General features: G+C 51.7%; 2 non-coding genes and 1 pseudogene across 2 annotated transcripts; 1 reads left to right on the forward strand and 2 right to left on the reverse strand.

Annotated features, from left to right (window-relative positions):
• LOC120375680 overlaps positions 1-21,863 on the forward strand; it is a 1,085,709-nt pseudogene that overhangs the window by 92,598 nt on the left and 971,248 nt on the right.
• On the reverse strand, positions 10,802-11,018 carry LOC120376540. The gene has a single exon (XR_005587398.1). It is a non-coding gene; the product is annotated as a small nucleolar RNA U3 (small nucleolar RNA).
• Positions 18,662-18,734, reverse strand: TRNAR-UCU. Its single transcript has one exon. It is a non-coding gene; the product is annotated as a tRNA-Arg (tRNA).

Raw genomic sequence — 21,863 nt, forward strand, 5'->3', positions numbered from 1 at the left:
TAGAGCTGGCCAGACTGGAAGCAGAAGAGAAGGCAAAGGACCGGGAGTTTCAATGGAAGCTCAAAGAAGCAGAGGCACCTGTGCACAGAAGGGCTATGGAAGCAGAGGCAGCCAGGGAGGGAGCTGCTCACACAAGAGCCTTGGAGTTAAGAGACAGAGAAATAGAGGCCCAAACTGAGGCCCAGAAGCATGGACTGGCTGTTATGGAGTGGAAGAGACAAAACCCTCCAGCAGCTGGCTCCACTTCCCCAAAAATCCACAAATGGGAGTGACTATGTCCACAGTATGATGAATCCAGTGATATTGCTGAATATTTCATCACCTTTGAGAGACTCTGCACCTCTGTGAAATCCCTGGTGGTCAAAAAATGGTCACATTGGTAGCCAAATTGACTGGAAGAGCTATGGACATATTGAATGAGATGCCTATTGATGATGCTACAAACTATGGTAAATGTAAGGAACTAGTTTTAAAACAGTTTCAGATTACACCTGAAACCTACAGGGTTAAATTCAGGAGTCTTAAGAGAGGATCTGGATTCAGTAATGTGGCTTATGTAAATGAAATGAGAGATTTGTTAGATACGTGGGTGAGGGGAAAAGACATTACAAGCTTTGAAGGAATGTGTGATTTGGGCCAAGGGCAGGCATGGTTGCAGTGCACCCTTCCTTGCCAACACCTCAAACACATGCCTGAATTTAAAACCTTCTCCAAAGAGGCAGAACAATCTGCATCAGAGCACTTACGAGGGTACACAAAGGAATTGGGAAATGTAATAGACACTAAACAAGCTAAATTGTGTGAACAAAACCTGTCCGCTGTAGATTTGCTGTTAATCTGGGGTCTTTTGCTACGTCATCAAGCCCAAGGAGTTAATACTAGTGGTAAACGCTTTAAAGATGTAGGACATACCTGTTTTGTGGGGAAAAAAAAACTTTTATACGTGCTAGGGATGGTGACAAGACAGTCCCACAAGAATTGTTTCTTTTCATCTCATACCTGTAAACAGGCTGGAAGCTTGGCACAGCAGCAAAAGCATAACAGGCCTACGCTGCTGTGTGGGAGGGGAAACTGAGGCACACTGCCTTATGCCATTGGTGGCTAAATGCCAAGACACCTACACGTTAACAGATATTGCTGTCTGCACTCTCTTAGCAATACCACACCCCAACATGTTTTCAGGCAGCCGGGACCAGGAACCCTATACCTTGCTAGACCACCCATGTAGGACATCATACAGTTTAAAGGTTCTGAAAGGGGGTGTGACCAGAGACAAGCAGGGATTTTAGGTGTACCGCCTCTACCATGGACAGTGTCCAAGCCTCTGGCAGTAAGTTCAGGAGGAGGGTGTGACATTGCGCACACCCCCCCACCCAGGCCCGCCCTTCAGCATTCCTGGGGAAAGATCAACATGGCCAACGTGACTTTGGGCCAGTAGGTCAACCAAGGGGGCTGTCTCCTGGGTTTACTCGGAGTTCTGCAGCTGGGCTGCAGCCAGGCACAGGAGGGCGCCCTCTTGGTTGACCTACTGGCCCAAAGTCACTTTGGCGGGGTTGGTCTTTCCCCAGGGATGCTGAGGCACAGGCCTGAGGGAGGGAGACTCAATCCCCCTCCCTCTTGGTCAGGGCGGAAGAGGCGGCTGTAAGAGCGGCCAGGTTCCTGAGCTGGGTCTTCCAGCATTTGGGGAGGGTGGAGCTGACTGGGGCATGGTGCTGGCAAAATGCCTCAGGGCGCTGGCGGGAGGAGCAGGCCAGGGCCAGGGCTGGGGGGAGAGAGAGAGAGACCAGCAGGTTTCCTCTATTGTTTCCTGCTCTCTTTTTCTTCCATAGCTTCTCCTCTGCATGAACTGACTTACTCTTTCTGTGAGCCTGGCTAGCTCAGTTGGCAGCACATCAGACTTTTAATCTGAGGGTCCAGGGTTCAAGTCTCTGGTCAGATACTCAACTATTCCCCAAGGTCTTAAAAAGCTCTGTCTCTGGAGTCCTTCTTGATGTCACTTTTTCTCTTCAGGATTTTGCCTTTCCTCAGAAGGGGTTTTGTGTGTGGGTTTGAAGGGGCAACTTCCTGACACCCCCTCTGTCCTCGCAGGCTGGAGGAATAAAGGCCTCTGGGCAGGGGCAGCCCTGGACTAGCTGCAGCACCTGGTGTCCTAGGCAAACCCTGCTATCGGTGCCCCCACCCCCAAACCCCAAGGGCAGAGCTAGGCTGAGGTATTTTGGTAAACGGGGAAACATTTTGCCCCTTTTTTCCTTTTAATGTTTTTAAGCGTTTTTGTGGATTTTTTTTAAACAGAGGCTTAATTATTCGGTTTGTCCATCCGTCCGTCTGTCCAACCAATGTTTCTTTCTTCATCCTTCTGGTTCTGGCTGCCCCTTACTACAGCCATAACTGTGGTCTTGGACTTTATAGAGTAGTGAGGTACCTTAAGGGTTAAATGCTAAATCCCAAACCCAAACAACACTAGTTACCTGTGTCTGGCAAAAGGTGTCCGGCAGTTTTGCCACTTTGAATGATTCAAATGGATTTTCAGAGGCATTATAAAAAAACCCAACAAAGCAGAACCAAACCAATTCATCTTAAACCTACAAAACAAGAGTTTTACAAACCATGAGTGTCAGTTTAGGTCCTTAAAACCTGACATCATCACACACAAAGTTCTCTGTTGCCTAACATCCCTTGCACTGTGATTACTCCTTTTTACACAACTGAACCCTGACTGCACGTCCATCTTGTACAACCAGAGCCAGCCAGGGGCAGGCAAGTTAAGTGCCACTAGAAACTCCAGTCATTTCTGTAGTGATTTTGCTTGCATTACCCAGGAGTCAAATCATTTTGATGAGGTCATCTCTCCGCCTGCTGCCTGGAGCCGTCCCCTATAGACCATTTCTGTGGGCAAAGGGCCCATTTCCCCTCAGAATGGCTTTAAAGGTTTCTCGGGACAAAACATAGTGGTGGTAGTAGACACTGAACCTGACCCTCTTGTATAATTTAATTACCAAACTTCTATCAAATGTGACTGCACAGAGCTGCACATACAGTTACATTCAGTGAAAGTGAGCAACTGTCCCCAGAACTCACTGCCGGGAGCCTTAAAGTATCTGCCAGTGGCACAGGTACTTTTCATGGCTCTGGCACCGCGTGAGACAATGGACCACTTTCTGGTGGCTGGTTTGTTTCCCCTACAGGTGTGGGGACTTCTGGCTACATGATGGCGGCTGCCAGACTCAGTTGGACAGGATTCTTTTCAGCTCACCTGAGGCTTGTTCCTGGCCGAACGAGGGCAACCACAGGGCGCCAGCAGAACCAGCTGCAGCTGCAGCCAGGGCGCCCTCAGCAGGGGCCGCTGTATAGCGGGCGGGTGTCATGGGACACACTGCGCCTGCTCAATGTCAGAAAATCCCCTTCAGACTAAACCAGTTTGTTTCTTGAAATCAAAACAAGTGGGATGAAAGTTCTTTGCACAAATATTTTGTTGCAAAACAAAAGCATCTCCTGTTTGTCACAGTGTGTTAAATTGTCTCATCACACACAAAGAGGAGACACTTAGACCACAAACATTAGATAAGATGCTTCAGTCTGAGCTAAGTAGTTGCTGCTGTTAACAATTTCAAAATAAAAAAATACAAATCAAATAGACTATTTCAGCTATTGTATTATGTCATAATCTGATCGGAGTAAACGTGATAGGACACCTCATATTATTCACTACTCCTAGTGACACTCTCCAATGGATCCCCACCCACTGTGAGGTAGGTAGGAGTGGATCATTATTATCCCTACTTGAAAGAGGGAGAAGCTAAGGCTGAGAAAGGAGAATTGACTTGTCTTAGGTCACACAGCCAGCCAGTGGCAGAGTTGGGAGTAGGACCCAAGAGCCCTGATTTTCAAACTAACCATCAGATCTTGAATTTCAAACATTGAATGACTTAAGTGTTCTCAAATGAGCTCCAGACCAACAACAGTGCACAGTAATTATTCAGCAAGTATTTGAGGAGAACTGCAATGTTAGAGAGAATCATGAACTGTTCAGAGACCATTAATGCAGAGAAGCAGCAAAATTCATCAAACATAGAACTGGGTCTGACTTATTTACTTGGTCTTAAAAGAGAACAACAAGTACCTGAGTCTCCTCCCTGTCAATAACCCCCTGCTCAGCCAATCAGGGTAGAGACAGAGGATGGGAGGCTGAGGGTTCTCACCAGAAAGCCCAAAGGATGGCCCAGGTCACCGGTGGGAATCACTGCCCGAGCACTATTTCAGCCCCACATTTTTGGGTGGACCTCCCAGAGTGGGAGCTGCAGAGCACTCCCCCCGCAACACACAAACACACACACACACACACACACACACACACACACCTCCTGGTGTTGGTAGGGGAACAGGTGAAAGGACAAAAGATGCAAGAGACAAAGAGAAAGGAGGGAGGGATGGATGGAGGAAAAGGTGAAACAAAAAGGACAAACCCTAATGTCCCCAGTGATTCTATGGGACAAAATCCCAAGTGTGAAATAAAATTCTGCCTCCTTAAGCTTGTGTTTTCCATGCCTAGAATTCAACTATCACCTGATGGATCAGACTGAACAGGTTTCAAACCTCGAGGAGGCTCTTACCTTCTAAACAGGGACGGCTCTTTTCTAGTAAAATCACTAAAAGGGAAGGAAAAAACTCGAAAGAGGTTCCTCCTGGCGCTCACGTCCGTGAACCCGAATACTCTCTCAGTCCTCAAAGAGAGACCTGGAGCAGGAGACTTGCTGAAGCAAAGCCACAGGGGTCTCTGAGGTTTCCCTGGTCCCTCACCCCAGTCCTGCCTGCCTGATGTCAGCATCTGTCTGTGAGGTCACCACCTTCCCACCACCTTTGACCAATAGTCTGAGGTCCTGCAAAAAGCCTTTGTGATGTCACTGCCACACCCCTCCCTTGCTGTGCTAATGTCCTGCCCCTGGCCAGGCACTTTGGAGGTTTGAGCTACTCCCTGTGGATCACCCCACTCAAGAAGCGTTCGTTCTAGGCAGCAAGCCGGCTAGACAGGAAAACATCAGACGCTGCTCCCAATGCTACACTCAGTTTTTCAGAAATTAGTTGACTTTATGGCCAGAAGAGACCTTTAACATAAGCCATCCCCTCTCTGCACCCCACTCACAGCTGTTGTTCTTAGTCAGTGCAAGCCCAGACCTGCCTCTGTAGAGTTCACCTGCCATCCTGGGTGGAAAAGGGGGAAAATAAGAAGGCACCGTACTCACTATGTTGTCTAGGGACTCACTCATCCCTCCACAGCCACCCTGTCCTAACATTGGTCTAACACCTACATTTTAGTATTCAGACCCAGGCCCCAGCCCACTTGGCTTTGGAACCCCTGTCCCCTGCCTAGCAAGTGCTATTGAATTGAGGGTGAGTCCCTCAATCGGGGTTTGCCAAGCACAGTTGTGCTGCCCTCGATTCACACATCAAGGATAACAACCCTTTATTTCTCCTGCCCCTATAACATGGAGACTGGGAATCCAACACCAGCCACAAGTGATCATTTCGGCAAACAACCCAACATATTTCCAACATACTGTAAAATCCACATGCAGACTCATACACGAAACCTTGCAAGAAAATCTTCCTGAGGGGGTCTGAAGCACCTGCTGCTGGAGGGAAGGAGGGAGCCGTGGGTTGGGATTGAGGAGCAGCATGAGGAGGGGGGGCCTGTGGGTTGGGACTGAGGGGCACTGGGAATAGGAGGGACTGAAGGTTGGGATTGAGGGGCACTGGGAAAAGAGGGGACATGGGTTTAGGCTGAAGAGCATCTTCATTTGGGGATCCAGCAGGACAGGGGAAGGCAGCAGGTGATTCTAATTCCTTAGGGATATTCTGTGTCTTTGTCTGTGTGTGTGTGTGCAGGGAAGGAACATGCTCTATGCCCAGAGGCCTTTATTCCTCCAGGCTGCAAGGACAGAGGGGCTGTCAGGAAGTTGCCCCTTCAAACCCACACACAAAAAGGCCCTTCTGAGGAAAGGGCAAATCCTGAAGAGAAAAAGTAACATCAAAGAGAACATGAGAAAGACAGTTTAAGATCTTGGTGAGTAGTTTATTACCTGACCAGGAACTTAAACCCTGGACCCTCAAATTAAAAGGCTGATGCTTTGCCAACTGAGCTAGCCAAGCTCACAAAGCAAAAGAGCAAGTTGGTGCAGAGGAGAAACTAGTCAAGAAAACAAGAGCGGGAAACAATAGGGGAAACCTGCTGCTCTCTCTGGCCAACACTATGAGTTTATATCGAATTTAGCAGCATTAAATCGCATTAACCCTGCACCCGTCCACACAACAAAGCTCTTTATATCGATATAAAGGGCTCTTAATACCGGTATCTGTACTCCTCCCTGATGAGGGAAGTAGCGCTGAAATCAGTATTGCTATTTCGGATTAGAGTTAGTGTGGCCGCAATTCAATGGTATTGGCTTCCAGGCGCCATCCCACAGTGCACCATTGTGACCGCTCTGGACAGCAATCTGAACTTGGATGCACTGGCCAGGTTGACAGGAAAAGCCCCACGAACTTTTGAATTTCATTTCCTGTTTGCCCAGCGTGTGGAGCGCTGATCAGCACAGGTGACCATGCAGTCCCAGAATCAAAAAAGAGCTCCAGCATGGACCGTACGGGAGATACTGAAGCTGATCTCTGTATGGGGAGATGAATCTGTTCTATCAGAACAGTTCCAAAAGACAAAATGCCAAAACATTTGAAAAAATCTCCAAGGCCATGATAGAAAGAGGCCACAACAGGGACTCAACACAGTGCTGAAACTTAAGGAGCTGAGACAAGCGTACTAGAAAGCCAAAGAATGAAATGGATGCTCACGGAGGGAGGGGTGACTGACATCTGTAGCTATCCCACAGTTCCCGCACTCTCTGAAAACCATTTGAATTCTTGGCTGAGTTCCCAAAGCCTGAAGGGTCAAAAATATCGTCACAGGTGGTTCAGGGTATATGTCCCCCTGCCCCAAAAGCAAATGGAAAAAAATTGTTTCTCGCCTTTTTTCAATGTCACTGTATGTCTACTAGATGCTGCTGGCAGACGTGGTGCTGCTGCACTACAGAGCAGCATCCCCTTCCCTTCCGGATGGCAGATAGTACAGTAGGATTGGTATCTGTCATTGTCATCCCGTGAGTGCTCCTGGTTGGCCTTGGTGAGGTCGCCCGAGGGCTCCTGGGCAAAAATGGGAATGACTCCCAGGTCATTCTCTTCTTTAAGCTTTGTCTTCTGGAGATTCAGTCTTGCTTGGAATATCATAGTAGCTGGAGACTGCCCTCCCTTCCCCCATTTGACCTCTACTTGCAGAGGCAATAAAGTCTGTGTTGTTTCAAATTCATGCATTCTTTATTACTTCATCACACAAATGGGGGATAACGGTAGCCTGGGAGAGAAGGGAAGCAATGGGTGGGGTTGTTGCAGGGGCACCCCCTAGAATGGCATGCAGCTCATAATTTCTGCTGGATGTCTGGGGCTCTGACCAGGAGTTGCCAGTTGCCTCTCTGGGTCTTTAGTAGGCTTGCCTGATAGTCTAGACAGGACTGACACTCCATTAGACAAAACTTAAAGAAGGGAATGACCTGGACAGTCATGGGCATGAATAAGCGGGCTGGATAATGGGGATGAGACGACCCTCACATGGTGGAGTTCGGTTCGGTGGGTTTAGGGCTCAGGGAATAGAGTCCAGCAGGGGGGGTTTACACGTCTCCTCACCCCTGCGGGTGCACGAAGCCATGCCTGCTCACTCTTGGTATTGGCGGTGGCCGGTGATGTGCTCCGTGTAAATGTCTCTAGACCAGCGAATAGTGTCCGAGACCATTAGGCGTCTCATGAGCCGCGCGTAGCGACCGCCCACCCCACAGGTCCAAAGCACATGTTCATTGCAAGGATCCCAGGCGCCCAGGGCCCCAACAATCAGGGCGTCAGTGCAGACCTCATAGCCGTTTGACCGCAGGGTGTCCGCCAAGGGGGCGCATTTTTCGAGCTTGTGGGCTCAGGCCTCGCGGAAGGCCGGGGTCCTGTTTTCAAATGGAATCGTCACGTCGACGAGGATGATCTTTTTCCGATCCTCGTCTGTGACGACAATGTCCGGGCGCAGCGGGCTGTCGGTGTCGGGGATGGTGCGGTTGATGGCGATTTCTCCCAGGTGCGGAGCGATGGCCTTTACTAGATGGTTCTGGACGGCGTTGTGGCCAGGGGCGGCTCTACAAATTTGGCCGCCCCAAGCAGTCATGCCCGGGAGGCGCCCCCGAGCCGCGGGAGCAGCGGACCTCCCGCGGGCATGACTGTGGAGGGTCCGCTGGTCGCGCAGCTCGGCTGGACCTCCCGCAGCTGCGGGCTGTTCGCTGGTTCGGCAGCTCCGCTTGAGCTGCCGCAGTCATGCCTGTGGGAGGTCCAGCCGAGCCGCGGGACCAGCGAACCGTCCGCAGTCACGCCTGCGGGAGGTCGACTGGAGCCGCCGGCCAAGCGTTCCCTCTGCAGTCACGCCTGCGGCAGGTCCGCTGCTCCTGGGGCTCCGGTGGACCTCCTGCAGGCATGACTGCCGCCCCCTGGGAAAGGGCTGCCCCAGGCGGGTGCTTGCCCCGCTGGGCTCTGGAGCCGGCCCTGGTTGTGGCGCAGCTGCCAGGCTCTGGCGTGAGGCTTGCAGCTGCACAGGACGTGGGGCAGGGTCTCCAAGGCGTACCCGCACCTCCGGCAGCGCTTGTCTCGGTTCCCGTGGCGGATGGCTCCATTGAGCGGGACGCAGTTTAGTTGGGCGCGGTCGTCTGGAGGACAGTCTGGAGCAGGAAGTTGTGTTCGTAGCACCCCTCCAATGGCATGAAGCCCTTCTGGGCCAGGCTGATGGCTCCCCCGGTCGTTGCCCACTCCGTGATTCTGGCTGCCAGGCAGCTGGCGTATTGCTTGTACATTGTAGAACACAGAGAGATGGGTCTCCAGTTGCTGGGGTCATCTCGCTCGCCCTTCTTGTGGATCAGGACCGTCATGGCCTTCTTCCAGGAGGTGGGAGACCGGCCAAAGCGCCAGCACAAGTTAAAGATGCTGGAGAGGACGAGGCAGCCGGGTTCCCGCTTCTTGAGAAGGCTGTAGGGGATGCCATCTTTTCTGGGTGCGGTGTTTTTGGTTCTGGAGAGCCTGGCCATCACCTCTCTGGGTGTGAAGTCGGCCTCTAGACCGTCTGCATTGGTGACGCAGGGCAGTGGGCGGAAGCACTCCAGGCACTGCGTGCCATTCCTGGGCTTGCCGCTGAATACTTCGAGGAAGTAGTGGTAGAGACGCTCGGGTGGGATCATGCAGTAGGACGAGGGACCATACAGGACCTTTCTTACAGCCTTGAGAGGGTTTGTTTTATACAGCTTCTGGATCTTTGAAGCTGCTGCCAGGTTGAAGCAGCAGCTGGCATTTCTTCTTCCACTTTCTCCAGTAGTGCCACAATTCGGGGTGGGCCGGCTGGGTGGTTTCCTGATTAGGCATTCGCTTGGAAACAGTCTCTGCAGAGAGCTCACGGTTGTAATACAGTATAACTTGTCACTGTCATTATCAACTTGCAAAGCAGCAGATTTAAAGTTTATTAGAGAATATTTGAAAATAGATTATACAAAGTGTTTGAAGCGTCAGTTATTGTGTCATTGGGGGTAACATACAGGTTGTAGGGGGATGTTAGCATTTTGGTATTGGACGGCATATACATATACACAGTCTGTCATGTCCCCAATGTGGGGTATATGGTGGGTGAGTTCAAGGTACAGCCAGCAAGCAGTGAGAGCACATCACTCATACAAACAGGTTGTGGATAGTCATGGGCATGAATAAATGAGCAGACTGGGTAATACAGTATAACTGACAACTATCTTTGCTAACTTGCAAAAGACAAGGGGATGCTGTTGTGTAGCACTGCAGTACCGTGTCTGTCAACACCATCCAGTAGACATACAGTGATGGGGAAAAAAGGCTGAACAGTCTCCATGATTGCCGTGCTATGGCGTCTGCCCGGGCAATCCAGGGAAAAGGGCGCGAAATGATTGTCTGCCGTTGCTTTCACGGAGGGAGGAGTGAGTGACGACATTTCCCCAGAATCACCCACGACACTGTTTTTGCCCCATCATGCACTGGTATCTCAACCCAGAATTCCAATGGGCGGGGGAGACTGCAGGAATTATGGGATAGCTACCCACAGTGCAATGCTCCGGAAATCGATACTAGCCTCAGTACATGGACGCACACCGCCAAATTAATGTGCTTAGTGTGGCCGCATTCACTTGACTTTATATAATCTGTTTCCAAAAAACGGTTTCTGCAAAATTGGAATAAACCCATAGTGTAGACATACCCTGACACAGCTTTAGAACCCTCTACCCAATATATGGCCAAGAGACAGCAACTCTCAGAGCCTGTGTGGATTGTCTGATGGGCTTGGGGCCAAGAGCAAACTGCGTACCCGCTGCCAGAGCAGGAGAAGTAAAAATAGGGGCTTCCTGAAAAATGGGAAGGGAAAAAGAGAGAAGCAGGTGGAAAAGGAAGAGAACATGCAGACACAGGATCCTACCTAAATTCTTAAATAGATTACAAGAAAAAACAGAGAGAGAGCAGCATAAAGAAATTAAAAAAAAAACTTTCAGTAAGAACTGAATTAGAAACCTTTAAAACACCAGTTTTCACACTACCTTTACTTTTCTTCCAAATTCTACCAAAAGAAATTAAGACTACAGAACTGAACAAAAGCTTTAAACAAACTCAGATAACAGAAAAGAAAACCAAAACATTTATTTTTAAACTTGTTTTATAAGGACTAACCACTCAGTCTGTGTTCTCTTCCTCTCAGCTTCCCAAAAGGAAAGCAAGAACACTCATCAATAGCAGACAGCAGATGCATTAAAGCACCACTGTCCACTCGCTTCATGCTCAGAAGAGAACAGTTTAACTCCTCATCGTGGTTAGCAAGGTCAGACACTTTCAACCACACTTCTCTAGTTACAAACTATAGAAATGATCCCTGAAAGTATAGTCTTAACAAAGCTGTTCTCGGCTACACACCCAGGCTAATGTGGGCAAGCTTTCTTCCCATGGTGAATGTTTTCATACAATGGGTTTCACCCCCAGCGAATTAAAGAACAAAAATCTAAAACCAAGTTCCCATTTCATTAAAGCACAATCAAGACAGCTTTAGCACACTGGCCATTAGAAGATGTTTATGTCGCTATTTACAGACACACACCTCCTGATTAGCATGTGGAGCTCCTACCGACCAATCAAACCCTCTTGCTGTGCCATACCTCTCACAGGCTCCTCTGTGCCACATGACAGCTTGTCAGGCACAGACAATGCGGACAGGTCAACCCTTTCTAGCATGCTCCGCAGCTGTTTCTCTCTGGCTTGCTTTCAAATTCATCTGCACTAGAAGTTTTTGCAGGGATCTATGTTACCGGTGGTACCTGCACCAAATCAGTGGCTCTCAACCTTTAGAGACACCTGTACCCCTTTCAGGAGTCTGATTTCTCTTGCATACCCCCAAGTTTAACCTCACATAAAAACTACTTGCTTACAAAATCAGATGCAATATTTATAAAAAAAATAAATCCCTTGAATATAAGTATTGTACTTACATTTCAGTGTATAGTATAGAGAACAGTATAAACAAATCAATGTATGAATTTTAATATGTTACGAATTTGCTAGTGCTTTCTACGTAGCTTGTTGTAAAACTAGGCAAGTATTTAGATGAGTTGATGTACCCCCTGGAAGACCATTGGATACCCCTGTTTGAGAACCACAGCACTAAATCACCCTTACTTTTAGAACTGGTGCCACTTGAACCAAGGCATTCGGAACCATTTCAGGGCTAGCAGACAGTGGCAACACAGCTGCACTAGGTCTGTTGTTCCTCCCTGCACAATTCCCACTTGGAAAGAAGATCTCTTCTGCTCTGACCCTATTTACTATTGTGAGCTGCATAGGCAACTTTCTCTGTTATATGAGCAGAATCCACACAATATATACTACCTGCATGCAGGCCCGGCTTTAGGCCAATTCAACCAATTCCCCTGAATCGGTCCCACCCCTAAGAGGGCCCCGTGCCTAAGCCCTGGTACTGCGTACTGGCAAGAGCTGGTGCGCTGTCCCTGGGTGGCCCGGCTTCTCCAGGGGCAATTTAAAGGGCCTGGGGCTCCCAGAAGGGGTTGGAGCCCCAGGTCTTTTAACTTGCTACCAGAGCCCCACTGCTGGAGCCCTGGGTAGGGCTGCAGGGCTCTGGGGGCTATTTAAAAAGTCCAGGGCTTGCATTGCTTCTACCACCCCGGCCCTTTAAATAACTCCCGGAGCCCCACCACTTCCCCAGGGCTCCCTCGGCTATTTACAGAGCCTGGGCAGGGGACGCAGGGGAGCCCCGGGCCCTGTCAATAGCCCCTGAGCCCTGGGCTGATGCTGCTACCCCGGTGGGGGAGGAAGAAAGAGGGGGCACTCACTGTACAGGGTGGGCTGTACCCACACCCCCTGCCCACACCAGCCCTGCTCCCCCTGTCCCGCCTCCAGCCAGCCCATCTCCAGCCAGTCCTGCACCCCCTGCCCTGCCTCCTGCCCTGCCCGCACCAGCCCTGCACCCCTTGCCCTGCCTCCAGCCCCGCACCCACTGCCCTGTCTCCAGCCAGCCCTGCACCCCTGCCCTGCCCGCACCACCCCTGCACCCCCGGCCCCGTCTACCGCCAGCCCGGATCCCACCAGCCCTGCACCCCCGGCCCCTCCTCCCGCCCCGCACCCCCTCCCCTGTCTCCCCCCAGCCCGTCTCCAGCCAGCCCTGCACCCCCTGCCCTGCCTCCAGCCCTGCACCCCCTGCCCTGCCCACACCAGCCCCGCACCCCCTGCCCTGCCCGCACCAGCCCCTGCCTCCAGGCAGCCCTGCACCCCTGCCCTGCCCGCACCAGCCCCTGCCTCCAGCCAGCCCCGTACCCCTGCCCTGCCCGCACCAGCCCTGCACCCCTTACCCTGTCTCCAGCCAGCCCCTGCCGCACCCCCCTGCCTGAAGCCAGCCAGTCCTGCACTCCTCTGTCTCCAGCCCTGCCAACCCCTGCCGCACGCCCTGCGACCCTGCCTGAAGCCTGCCAGCCCCACACACCCCGTCTCCAGCCAGCCCTGCACCCCTTGCCCTGCTTGCAGCCAGACCCTACCTCCAGTCAGCCCTGCCCTGCCTCCAGCCAGCCCCATGTCCACTGGTGCCTGCAGTTCCCAGGGCAGTAACCCTGCACACCTGTTTCAATGAGGCAGGCAGGGAGCAGCTGGGACCCACACATGTGCACACCCCCAGGGATTGGCGGTGACCCACACATGTGCACACCCTAGTGTGACCAGACAGTGAGTGTGACAAATTGGGACAGGGTGGGGGTTATTAGGATCCTATATAAGAAAAAGACCCAAACATTGAGACTGTCCCTATAAAATCAGGACATCTGGTCACTCTAGCACACCCCCAGGGAGTGGCGGGGACCCACACATGTAAAACGGAGCTCGTTTCTAGTTCAGGCCCATCTTTTTAAAAAATAACTGTAGGTAGGGTTAACATACAGCCGTATTTTCCCTGACATGTCAGGCTTTTTGGTTCTTAAATTGCCATCTGGATGTATGGTAACCCTATTGGTACAAAAAATACATACTGTGGCACATCCCTTAAATCAGAACTTTTTATAGGGAACCGGTTGCTAAGAAATGAAAGGCTTTTTTTTTACTTTTATTTTTAAGTCATCCCTGCCGGGGCCCCGCCGAAAATGTTTGAATTGGGCCCCGCACTTCCTAAAGCCGGCCCTGCCAGCAGCCATGGGTGGCGGGGGAGCCCCACAGCCCCACACCACTGCGTATGGACCCTGCAGCTCCCAGCTCCTACGAGTGGACCCCAGAGCTCCCAGGTGCTGCGGATGGACCCAGGATTTCCCAACAGGCATTGATGGCGTGAGGAACTTGCAGCCCCACGTCATTGCTAATAGACCCTGCAGCTCCGAAGACTCTGGAGCTCCCAGCTGCCACAGGCAGGAGAGGAGCCCCCAGCGCTCAGACACCGCAGGCAGAGCCTGGCGTTCCCAGTCACCATGGGGGGTGAGGAGAAGCAGCAGCCAAATGCCATTGCAGGTGGCGCCGTAGCTCCCAGCCACTGCAGGTGGATGCTAGAGCCTCCAGCTGCCATCGGGACCCCACGACCCCTGGCCGCAATGGGCAGCGAGGGGACCCCACGGCTCCCAGCCGCCACGGGCAGCGAGGGGACCCCACGGCTCCCAGCCGCCACAGGCAGTGAGGGGACCCCATGGCCCCCAGCTGCCACGGGCAGTGAGGGGATCCCATGGACCCTGGGTGCCACAGGCACCGAGGGGACCCCCCGGCTCCCGGCTGCCACGGGCAGCAAGGGGACCCCACAGCCCCCGGCTGCCACAGGCAGGAACCGTCACCCAACGACCGGCAGAAAACAGCAGCGGGCGAAGGCATCAAGCAAAACCTCAGCTTCTGCTGCTGCCACTCCTTCAAGTGGCTCTCGGTTTCCCCTGTTCACTCTGCGTCGCTGCCGCTCCACGGCATTGTCCTTCACCCTGCTGCTGAGAGCTCCTGTGTCGCCACCAGGGCCGGCTCTAGACCCCAGCGTGCCAAGCGCGCGCGTGGGGCGGCATTTTCCGAGGACGGTGGCAGGAGGGTCCGGCGGACCTCCGGCAGGCATGCCTGTGGAAGCTCCACTGGAGCCGCGGGACCAGCGCACCCTGTGCAGGCACGTCCCCCCGGAGCCGCGGGACCGGCACCCGGCAGCGCACCCCCTGCGGCATGCCGCCCTGCTTGGGGCGGCCGGATTACTAGAGCCGCCCCTGGTCGCCACTTCCCCTGCTGTCACCTGCCTGTCTCCTGCAGCCTCTGTGCCGCCACCTAGTGGGGGAACCTCACTACAAGTGCAGCCTGGGCAGCCTCTGTCATTGCAACACCATGGGCAGGGCGTGAACCGCCAGCTGGGGGAGACTAGCGCCCTGCCCCGCCCCTTGCACCTGAGGCCCCGCTCCTTCTGCAAACACCCCTGTGCCCAGCGTACACCAGCCCTTAGATCCCTCTTGGTATTTCAATGCAGGCACTGACCTGTGAGAGGAAAACATCAGCTCACAAACACAGAGACTGAATTCCCCACATTTAATCTCGCTGCACTTTCCAGAAAGTCACAACATTCATTTAGTTCTTGCTAGGACAGAGAAAAAATAAGTGACACTAAGTTTTTGGCTCAGTTAAATAAAATTAAGTGTTTAATTAACATAGTAAAAATATGTCCTCATTCCGCTAAATAACACCATAACATGAAATAAGAAGAGACAAATCTTGTCAGTGACGACTAATTTCACAAATGACCTTCCCATTATTAATTTCCACACCGCCCCTGTTGGAGGTCTGGACATCTCCAGTGTCACTGCTCTGCATTCACCTTCCCCTTAGAATTGTTCTCGGACATTCCCAAATTTGGAAAATTATGCAGTTCACAGTGTGAATAGTGACCCCGGCTCCTTCCTGCACCTGCTCTACATTGCTCCACAGCAGCTTCTCCCCCTGCAGAGTCACCCCAGCACTGCAGTGCAGCCGCCCAGGGCTTTGCAAAAATTAATAATACAGAGTTTGGAGGAAAGTAAACATTTGGGAGTTGTGGAAATAGCAAAAGCCAACAGTTGTGGTGTTACAAGAAGGCAGTTTTTGGTTTAATAATAAAACCCAGTTATATAAATGTAACTGTATGTGCAGCTCTGTGCACTCACGTTGGATGGAAGCTTAGTAATTAAATTATACAAGAGGGTCAGGTAAAGTGGCTGCTACCACCACTGTGTTTTGTCCCGAGAAGCCTTTACAGCCATTCTGAGGGGAAATGGGCCCTTTGCCCACAGAAATGGTCTATAGGGGACGGCTGCAGGCAGCAGGCGGAGAGATAATCTCATCAAAATGATTTGACTGCTGGGCAATGTAAGCAAAATCACTAAAGGAATGTCTGGGGTTTCTATTGGCACTTAACGTGCCTGCCCCAGCTGTCTCTTGTACAAGATGGACGTGTAATCGGGGTACAGTTGTATAAAAAAAATTATTGCAGTGCAAGGGATGTAAGACAAAATGTTGTGTGTAATTGTGTAAGGTTTTAAAAACCTAAACTGAGACTTATGGTTTGTAATATAATGTTATGAAGGTTAAACCATGGAAGGAATGTGCATTTTGTTGGAGAAGGGGTAAAAGAAATGCAAACAAAACATGGTACTTAATTCAAACCCTATTAGGGCTCCACAGGGAGCCACAATAGGTTGAGGTTTCTTTTTCAGATCTGTGTGTTTTGAAGCAGAAGATGAAAGTGGAAAGTAATCAGAACTCGGGTGGAAGTTGATTGTGTCCCTTTTAAGACAGTCTCTGAGCTGCTGATGGCTTTGGATCCAAAAGCAATCCCGAAAGCCGGGATGAATGCAAATGACCTAGCTGATGGGGGAAGGAGAGAACTGCCCATCAGTGGCAGCACAAAGGAGCTGCAAATAATAAATACATCTGGTCAGCAAACAAGCTACTGGAAGACTCAGATTGTGGCCCTCCAGGAAAGGGAGGTGAAAAAACAAGTCAAGTCTGAAAATAAGGGGGACAGGTTAACCCTAAGGAGTGTGTGTGTGTGTGTACGGTGCTAAAGCTAAATCTAAAGCTGTCTCTCAGCTATTACCTGAGGATAAACTTAAAGCTTGGTACAGCAGAGAAACTATTGAAAACTGGGTCTGTTGTGCAAGAGGGGAAACTGAGGCACACCACCTCATGAATTTCATAAATGACCAGCGAGTGGGGTAATTCACTGTCTGACTATAGAACAAAATAAGGACAGCCTGGAGGGAATTCTTCTGTTTTTCCTGCAATTAGCAAGGAAATTTGTAAAAGGAAGTGGTATTATTATTATTAAGCACTAATCTGTCCCCACTGGGGGTGTGTGTGGAAATTGTTTCTTTTGTTTTTCAGACACTCTACAAGCAAGCTGGTGCCAGCAAAAGACTAACCCAGAATACCACGCATCTATGTTTTGTGTTGTTTGTCTGTGGTGTTTGTCTTGTTGTTAGCATTGTTGTGTTTCAATGAACAGAAAACCTCATGACATGGATGGGGATGGCTTCAAAAGGCTGACCTGGGGGAAGATGTGTGTGGACATTCAAAATGCTCGACTAGGAGGCCAGCACCTGTGTAATAGCTACCGTGGTATCTGGAAGTGAATCGGCAGCTGAGGTGGGCCCCACAAACCCTATGGGAATAATGAGAAGGGGATTTGCTCACTGGGAATCAATGGAGGGGTGTGTAAAATGGTGTAAATCCAGAGAAGATGTTTGAATGTGCCCCTCCCTGATGGCCGTAGAGGAGCACACCCAATGGCCCGTGGCAAGGGGTGGACAATTGGGTGTACTGTGTATGAGGTGTTTTGCTGGAAATGTACATATTACTGGGGGCACAATTACACCAGCCCCTAACCAAATTCCACACTACACGCTGCTCTCTGGGCTTTGGCGCACAGATAGATCTGTGAATCTTACTGCTGTGAATAATCGAACCAGCGCATACAGCCTGATTCCACACCATGTGGTTAAGTTGGTTTGGACAATAACCCATTTCTCTGTGGACATTCAATGGACTTATGCTATGGACAAAAGCACGAAAACCTGCAGCGGCAGCGTATTGCAGCTGCCAGCAACTGGACATGTTAAGGGCTTGACCCCGTCGAAGGAGGAGAGGAGGTGTTTCGGTGGTGGCCAGGATGTTGAACCATGCGGCTAGTGCTCAGGTCTCTCGGTGTTGCTGTGGATTGTTACAGCGGCTGGTGTATTGCTAAGTATACTTGTGTTACGTTGCCTGTGAAAATAACCTAGAAGTAATGGAGTAAGCCCTCCCCTGTACTAGACAACCTGGACCCAACCTTCCCAGGCCCACTATAGTGGGAAGTCTGGAACACTAATTGGAACAGGTGTGGCAGCCCGACGAGAGAAGGTGCAGGGCACTGCACTACGCACAGGGCAGTGGGACAAATGGAATATCAACACCTTCCACCTTGATGCCTGGCCCTATCAGGAAATGTGTCACCATATGTCCTATGCTTTGCTAAGGGGGAGAATGGGAACAGGGACACAGGCAAGGCTCTGTGGCGTCAGGGCTGGGATGGGGACACTGAGGAAGGAAACTGGAATCATTGCTTGCTGGAAATTCAACCCAATAAACATCTAATTGTTTGCATCTTCGGACTCTGGGTATTGCTGCTCTGTGTGTACGCAAGATGGACCCAGTAATTGGAGGGTGAAGGGATAAACCCTCTAACACTAACTTACATCTAACACCCATTTGAACCCCTTCTTTTCACACCATTGCTCATTCTCAGGGGCTGCTTTGTCTCCAGACAGATCCATTCTCTTTCAGAACAGCCTTGCTCTTTCCCTCTGTTTCACTCACTGAGGTGTCAGAGTAAACACTCCCCTTCCCTCTAGTCTCAGACAAACACTAGTATTAACTGTTTGCTACTGAGGGGTTTAGAAAGCATTTGTCAAGATGCCATTTCTGGGGGATTTTTCCCAAGATCCAGTATTTTGTGTTCAAACATCTCCCAGCTTCCTTGGTGAAAATAAGGCCAAGGTTTCCTTGCAACGTAGAGGGAGTTTTTCACCCCAGATGGGACTTGAACCCACAATCTCTGACTTAGAAAGCCATTGCCTTGTCCATTAGGCCACTGGGGCCCTGTGAAAAAAAGGGAAATTCCATCTCCTAAATGCATATTTCTCATATTAACTTGGAAGCCAAATACCCTCTTTCTGCACCTTACAGAAATGTCTGCATCCCCTGGCAGCGAGGCTACTGGGCAGGTCACTTACAGAGCTGAGCACCACCTTTCTGCCAGCCATCTTTAGAGAAGAAGGCTCTTTCCCCTGACAGCCACACACACAGCGCTGCCTAGCATCCCGAGAGCCTCCCTCGTGTTCTCCCACAGCAGCCGCCTGCCGGTGTGGGTGGGAAAAAGGGACCAGGAAGCAGTGCGGCCTCATTACGGGACAGGAGGCCCTCACCACACCCAGGCCTGCCTCTTGCCTTCAGCCCAGGCAGCCAGAGGTGCCAGGGAGCTCCCTGGCAGGCCGCCGCCTCAGCCAGGAAATAAGGAAAAGGCGATGAATGAAGAAGTCAGGAAATAACGAGGAAATGAAGAGGTTTGTCGAATGGGTTTCTGCCCAATTTACCATCTTCTCAGCTACCGCTCAAAGTTAAAGACCTAAAGTCAACCTATCGGCATAAGTATAGATGGTTGGATCAGAATTAAAAGGAGCTGCTGTCACAAGTGTTAGGTGCCTGCAAGCAGCATGCAGACTGTTTAAAACCGCCGCAATTAGAGGCTCAGATGAAACGTTTGCCCTAAATCAGAAACGACAATAGGAGGACCAGCAGAACGCCACTCTAGGTTCATGGCAGAGTAATGGACGCTGTTAGAGGCAAAAAGTCATTCCTCAAAATTTGGAAATCAGATCCTAGTGAGGATAATAGGAAGGTGCACAAACTCTGGCCTGTTAAGTGTCAAAGTGTAACAAGTCAGGCCAAGAAAGAATCTGAGAAGCAACACGCTAAAGACACAAAAGCTAAGCATAAATCCGGTCAATGCGAGTCCTGGTCTGTCCCCGCAGAAAGGTGAACCCCCTCTGTGGCTGGAGTGAGCTCCTCTAAGCTTACCTCACTACAGCCCTGCGCCAGGTAGTGCTCATTGTAAAAATGTTTCTTCTGAAGGTTGGAAAAACGGGACCAGCGGGCCTCAGGCCGGCTGACACAATTAAAATCCCCCCCAACACCAAACATCATGCAGCCCAGAGGAAGGGAGCCTTTGATCTTCCCTCTCATGCCTTAACTGGGTTCCATACACACTAATATAGCAGTAACCAGTGCCACAGAGCACAAAGCCCACCAGTAATGCCCTCCCTGGTTGGAGCTCCAGCCCCTTCTGTACTCGCACCGCCAACGTGAAGAACAAGACTCCAGCCCCATCATTCTTCCCTGGCCAGGAGGCCCTTCCTCCAATCACCCTCTGCCCATCAAGCTACCCTAGAGTTGTTAATGTGCATTTCCTGAACACCCACCATGGCCAAGTCCAGCTGCTCCAAGGCAATGAACATCAAATGCCACCTCCTGGGCCCCCAAATCCCTTCCACATGGCCACTTTCACACATGCCCCTTCCCTGGTACTGCCCTCACTCAGCTGCACAGAGGAGCTTCCATCCCCAATCCCTGCCTGTCACTGCCCAGCACCCCCTGTGGCACCATTCCTGAGGGTCCCCCTGCCTCACTCTCTTCCTGCCATATTGGGAAAGGCAGCTCGCATCTCTCCTTGTTAAAGGTCAGGTGGGCCAACTAGGGGCAGAAGCCCATTCTACGTTTTCCTACTGCAGAGCCCAAGATCAGAGACTCACCTTCAGTGCCACCTAGAGGGGAGGCAAGTGGGGCAATTTGCCCCAGGCCCCAGGAGAATACAGTATTGCACCTTTTTTTTAATGGAAGGGGCCCCCAAAATTGCTTTGTTCCAGACCCCCTAAGTCCTCTAGGGCAGCACTGCTCACCTTGGGTGCAAACACAACTGTGTTCCCAGAGAACAAGCCACCACTGCACAAGGAGGGAAGAAAACACCTGCCAAACCCTGGGATTGAACCAGAAACCTTTAGATCTTCAGTCTAATGCTCTCCCAACTGAGCTACTTCAACAGCTATGTAGGGATATTTTGGCCTGTTGCTTCTCTGCCCGGGATGTTTTTGCAGCAGTTGCACACAAAAAGGACGTCATTGTGAGCGGCCCATGAAGACAAGACTCGCTTTTGCCTGCCTTGCTCAGCTTGACTTGCTGCCTCACCCTGTTCCTGCCCTAGTGCCCGGGTTGACCTGGTGGTGGAAGGGGACTGGGGGCCAGTGGCGCGGGGAGGAGGTTGAGCTGGACCCTGAGCTAGACTAGACCCTGGCGGTGAGAGTCTGGCCACCACTTGCCGCCCCCCCCCCTGTTGTCCTGGCTTCCCCCACTGGGAGTCATTTCGGGAGGGAAGTGGGGCTTCTGCCTCCCCTCCCCGATTTTCACACCGCAGAGGAGTGTGAACAGGAGAACGAACGGCTGCTCCACACCCCCACCGGAGGAACCCGGCGCCCTTAGCTGTGGGGAGTAAGAAGTGGCCGTTGGCTGACAGGGCCTGTCCCCGAGGAGCTGGAACAGCAGCTGCCGCCTCCCCCTCGGCTCCAGGCTGTGGGAAATGCTCATTGCCTGGCTGCATGGGCGGCTGCTGCTCCGTGCTCTGGAGAGCGTCTGTATTGCTCTGTCAACCCCCCGTCTTCACTGAGCCAGTCTGGTAAGGTCCCAAGTGCCCCCTCCGACCTGGCAGCTGAGGGTCTGTGCAGACATCAGCCCCCCTGCCAGCCCCACAGGCAGCAGCAGCACCAGCCCCCCAGCACCACAGGGGCACTCAATGCACTTCCTGTGGGGAAATGGCTCCTTGGCGTCCAGCTGCTAGAGTGAGAGCCAGGAGAGAGCAGTGTCTGGCTCACCTTGGGGGAGACAAGAGACCTGGTGAGTGCGGATCTCCTCAGCCTCCCCGCAAGGCTGGTCAGTTGTATTGTCACTGTGATAGTCGGTGCTTCCTTCAGGGCCGGCCCTAGAGGGATCTGGGGTATGGGACAAATCCCCCCTTTCCTCCCCAGGCCCTGCCCCCCACTCCACCCCTTCCCCAAGCCCCCACCCCTCTCCCACCTCTTCCCGCCCTGCACCTTCCTGCCCCATTCCTTTCCCTCTCCCACTCTCCCTGCTCCTCCCCCTCCCCCCCAGCGCCTCCTGCACCCCACTGAACAGCTGAT

This window comes from Mauremys reevesii, linkage group 12 (assembly GCF_016161935.1).
Source record: "Mauremys reevesii isolate NIE-2019 linkage group 12, ASM1616193v1, whole genome shotgun sequence".
Classification (NCBI taxonomy): domain Eukaryota; kingdom Metazoa; phylum Chordata; order Testudines; family Geoemydidae; genus Mauremys; species Mauremys reevesii.